This window comes from Ptychodera flava, chromosome 12, assembly GCF_041260155.1.
Source record: "Ptychodera flava strain L36383 chromosome 12, AS_Pfla_20210202, whole genome shotgun sequence".
NCBI classification, from domain to species: Eukaryota; Metazoa; Hemichordata; class Enteropneusta; family Ptychoderidae; genus Ptychodera; species Ptychodera flava.
The window spans coordinates 11372709-11378762 of NC_091939.1; positions in this window are offsets into that span (position 1 = coordinate 11372709).

Consider the following 6054-nt stretch of genomic DNA (forward strand, 5'->3'; position numbering starts at 1 on the left):
TCATTCAAGCTTTTGGGACGAATGACTATTGTATGCCTACCATTGACTACAATCGCAAGATTAGCCTTTGTTTTCCGAAATCTTTGATTTTCGTTCTGCCATAGACTCTAGAGATTCTCGAGGGTCTATGGTTCTGCAAACACCTGCGACAGGAAAAATAAGGAATACTAAAAGGTATAGCAGAGCATGGTTTCGATCCATGGACCTTGGTTATGGGCCCAGCACGCTTCCGCTGCGCCACTCTGCTTCATATTCAAAATGGGTTTATGCCAATTTAACTACAAGAGAGTCGGGAAAATATCTGACGCAACAGTCCCAGTCTGTTGCAAAATTGACTAATCGCCTTGTGCGCACACCGTGCATCAAATTGTGATTGACTCACACACATCAACGGCACCATCATATCCTTTGTGTGTGGATTGAATGTGTTCTTGTATGTGCATACGTAAAGATCTGAGGTAGGCCTACATGATATTTACCATTCTCATCGATATCTTTTTATAATTAGCCATTTCTCACAATGGTCATAGGTACAATTTGCATAAAAGACGTAACATGCAGTACATGTACAGTACAGACGCCTTTGCGCGCAAAGATTCCTTACTCACTATGATATATAATGTCGAGTGTACCTATAGGTGTGTGTATATATATATATATATATATATATATATATATATATATATATATATATATATATATATATATATATATATATATATATATATATATATAATAACACAAATTATCTTAAGTACAAAGTACTTGAAGTAATTTGTGTTATTATTTATTTATTACGCTCTGCTTTGCATCGAGCACTGTAATTTACTCACGAGGATAACTCTATACTTATACACACACACACACACACACACACACAAACACACACACATCACACACACACACACACACACATACATATATATATATATATATATATATATATATATATATATATATACATATAAGTATAGAGATGTCCTCGTAAGTAAATTACATATATATATATATATATATATTTATATATATGTATATGTATATATATATATATATGTAGTTTTCGGTGTAACAAATGAGGAAAAGGCTGTAGTACGAAACACATCACATGTTATAAAAAAACATGCAACAAAATGAAGTAATGTTTATTAAAACGCGATATCGACTCCAAACAAATGAGAGTCATTTGTATCGGGTAAATAGTTTAAGAAAAGTTTAGCCGACATGATATTATAACACATCAAAGAGCTAAGTACGCCAATGCGTCGTTCTGCTTCTAATTGAAGAGGGTTCACGGGTGAGATCAAATAGCGATACATCAGTGCTAAAACGGGCCCCTAAACTAGCATAGGATAACGTTTAGACATCAGCCTGAGAACATATTCACTGATCAAACGGCAATTAATGAAATAATTAAAAGAGCAGTGTAAATTTTCGGAAATTATTCTTCTAGAACTGTTTTCTTCAAGCGTTTGGGACGAATGACTATGGTATCCCTATACAATTTACAGAACAGCCTTCATAAATCGTTTTCGAAATTCTTTGATTTTCATTCGGCAGATATTATTAGCAAACATCTGCGACAGGAAAAATAAGGAATTATAGTAAAAGACTTAGCAGAGCATGGTTTCGATCCATGGACCTCTGGGTTATGGGCCCAGCACGCTTCCGCTGCGCCACTCTGCTTCATATTGATATGACGATTAAGCCAATTAAATATCCAAAGAGTAGGGGAAAAATATGATGCAGCTGTCCTGATCTGTTGCGTTTAGACTGAGTATTAGCTCTGTATATGCGCACACTGCACAAGATTGACTCACACACATAGACGGTATATAAGTGTCATCCGATCGCTTACGTGTGTGGATTGACGTGCCCATGTATGTGTATATGTAGTGTAAAGATGGAGGTACATAATATACAATATAATTATCAATACATTTATTTATAACAAGGTATGTCTCATAATGGTCATCAATAAATTTTGCATAAATAGAAAAGTGGTGTTTAGTGCTTCAGGTATAGTAGATGTGCCCTAGTGGTGCGTTATTTTAACTTCGTTAAAATGATAGGCTTGTGGGTTTTCTTTCAGTCGAGCGGAATGCAAACTCCTGTGAAATATTTAATGAGTGAAATAAAATAATTGAGTCGGACTCATGTGAAACACTCCACTCCGAAATATATGTGTAGATCATGGATCGATGATTATCAGACCGACAGTGCAGTTCTTTAACGGGGGTGGGGGGAATCAAACGTTTGGGAATTGCGCAATTTCATGTGTTCCTTCTAGAATAAAACAAAGACAAGAAAAACCAATCTTATACAATAGAAGAATAGTGCAACTTTAAAGACGGATTTTTTTGTGAAAAAGCTGCCTCGTGTAAATATTTTCTTGGAAAAATGTGCTTTATAAAGGGATTTAGGAGAATAGATAACGCATTCGATAAGCGGTGTAAATCTGGTTAATTTAACATTTATAAGGTGACAGAGACTTTCAAATAGTAATTAAAGAGAAGCCATATTTGGTGGGTAGGGGTCCGTTTTTCTGAAGAAAGCTTGGCAAGTCAGGGGATGAAGTCGCTGAATGGAAGAAAAAAAGGCAACTGTCTTCGATTGAGAAATCTGAGTCTTGCATTTTCAAAATGTGCCGTGATCCTCACATGCATGATCTTTAATTAATAACGAAGCCGACAAAATATGCGAAATAGAAAGTTGAAAAGTAAAAAAGAAATAGCAGAGCATGGTTTCGATCCATGGACCTCTGGGTTATGGGCCCAGCACGCTTCCGCTGCGCCACTCTGCTTCTCCTTTCGTATGCAATCTTCACATCTTCAATGAATTTCGGAAACTGTCAGTGATTTAATCTCGTCTGCCGCAAATCGAATACTGTCCTGCACACGTAATTTCACAGACGCCATTAGCTTTACGAAGTGTTACAGCCCCAATAGCTGCGAATTTTATGCATTATTTTCATGAATTTATTTTCAAACCAAAGTTTGTTCGTGTAAATTTGCTAACTGAAGAACATGTATAGAAGTAACACTGTCCGCTGATTTGGACCATGCTTACGCATTTGAGCAGGTTCAATAATAAACGGGGTGCCGTACTCATAAAATGGCGCCCACTGAAAAGTACACTGGCAAAAAATGCAGTATTTCTTGCATATATCGTGATCATAAAGGGAAACAAGTATCATGCCATTTACTGTAATGCACAACACACGATGGCCAACATTTTTTGTTGTAATCTTTATTTTCTCTGTCACATGATTAGTTTTTGAAAATGGCGGGAAATCTAAAATGATATTAAAACCTTTGAATTTACATGCCACTTTCCCAAATCGACACTCTGACAGTGTTATTCACTTTTTCAGTCTTTAGTGGGTCTTATTCAAAGAAAATTCTTGGAAAACTGAGGATATTTTGAGATCAGTGCATTACACATTTGCAGGTATTGTGGCTTTAAATAATTCCCAGCGGAGATAAACTTCGAGCGGCAAAATGGGACATCCATTTACTACGGCGTGTTATGTGCAGTGTTAAATGACAAGGCACGTTTCTTTCCATTGACCCGACATCAACAAGTTTTCCATAGTTTTCATTTTTTTTCACTTTTCGTTTTGTTGGCTCAGATCAATAAAACACGGTAAAATTTACAGTAATGACTGTGGTTGATACATACTGCTTATATTTTTTGACATGTTGAAAGATACTAAATGAATGGGTGAGCATGCATATATTCGACCCCGGTTTTAGACAAATTAAACGAAACCATCGTGAAAATTAATGGTCATGATCATTAATTCATTTTAGCGATGGTTTCATGTATCGTGTCTAAAACTGGGGTCGAATATATGCATGGTCACCCATTCATTCAGTATCTTTCAACATGTCAAACAATATAAGTAGCACCTCGTATCTAACAAAACTCATGAAAAATGGCCGACTTTGTCCCTTTAACTACGTGGCCCGCGCAGTTGCTATAATATACGTATGTCCGGCAAGACGAAGAGACTGTTAACTTAATGGAACTCAATGTCCCATACCAACTTTCACCCTAACACCTCAGACCACAAAATGAGAATGAAATCAACCCTTGGACTGTGTTCAAAATTATGCACACCTTTTCTATCGGAACATTAATTTGTAGAGTTGTACTAGGAAAATGTAAGATACAAAATCTTTCAATTCTTGCCACCCGAATAAAAGCAAGAAGGTGGTTTGATACTGTAAAAGTGTCTTCTCTCCTAGCAGAATACTCCTTAACGTGTTTCGTCCCTCCCCGACTCGTTTACAAAGGTACTTCCCCTGACTCAACATAAACATGAATAGAATCACGAAGAAAGTAAATAAATTGGTGATCTTGTGACATAATCGACCAACACCAGTACTTTTGTGAGACGTAAAGCGATCACAGCCAAACCCACTCGGCCTTGACATTTCGGTCCCATCCAACTCTGGTATATATCTACGGTTCCGCAGGATGAAAACGAAAGACAAGTTTGCAGCGATTTTGGCTTTCTTGATGGTGGCCGTATTTCTCTACGTGGGTAAGTGAAATTTGTATTTACACACTGACGGACAGCCATGACGAACCTGAGTGTTTTGCCTCCGTTGTCAAACCTGAATCCCCTCCCCAAAAGTATAGCACAGGCGTGTTGTGGCACCGAAGTCTGATCCATGGTACCTATACACGATTTGATTGAACAACTTTCCAGCAACTGATGCAGACTGATTTTTTTTTTATCACGGGTTCAGTTCTTTCATCACGCTGCTGCGTAACATTCTAGAGTAAACATTAGAATCTACAACGCCCATGGATGACCGACAGACCTGTATGTCACGGTGAATAGGCGATTTGGGAAAATTATAGTTATCCCAGATTGAACTTGACACAAAAGTAAGTCGTTCACTTTCTTATTAGCTGATACAAATTATTTCTTGATTCTTGTACAAAAAGGAGAGACACCAAGTTACGTCAACTCCGAAAAGTGCAAGTGTAATTAAAAATAGCTTTACAAAGGCCTTTGTGATCGCTTTTCTTGGTGAGGCACTTGTCAAAGACCATTCAAAATGGAAGAGGTACGATTCCACCGTGACTGTGATCTGGTCACAAGAAGGAAAACCACAACGCTCAATTAATATATTGTGCTTCCGCCAAATCGTGTGGAGTAGATCAGTCTTCTCAACATGCTGAACTTACAGAACTCGATGTATGCGTCTTCAGCGTCTTCGAATATAAAGCCCACCCTCCGTCTTAGCACCGCGGGCGGTAGACATGGTGGTAACCTCCCGCACGTCTTCCTTCGAATTCACGGCCGGTGCGGTGTCAGTGATTTAATCTCGTCTGCCGCAAATCGAATACTGTCCTGCACACGTAATTTCACAGACGCCATTAGCTTTACGAAGTGTTACAGCCCCAATAGCTGCGAATTTTATGCATTATTTTCATGAATTTATTTTCAAACCAAAGTTTGTTCGTGTAAATTTGCTAACTGAAGAACATGTATAGAAGTAACACTGTCCGCTGATTTGGACCATGCTTACGCATTTGAGCAGGTTCAATAATAAACGGGGTGCCGTACTCATAAAATGGCGCCTCCAGTGAAAAGTACAAAAAATGCAGTATTTCTTGCATATACACATCGTGATCATAAAGGGAAACAAGTATCATGCCATTTACTGTAATGCACAACACACGATGGCCAACATTTTTTGTTGTAATCTTTATTTTCTCTGTCACATGATTAGTTTTTGAAAATGGCGGGAAATCTAAAATGATATTAAAACCTTTGAATTTACATGCCACTTTCCCAAATCGACACTTCTGACAGTGTTATTCACTTTTTCAGTCTTTAGTGGGTCTTATTCAAAGAAAATTCTTGGAAAACTGAGGATATTTTGAGATCAGTGCATTACACATTTGCAGGTATTGTGGCTTTAAATAATTCCCAGCGGAGATAAACTTCGAGCGGCAAAATGGGACATCCATTTACTACGGCGTGTTATGTGCAGTGTTAAATGACAAGGCACGTTTCTTTCCATTGACCCGACATCA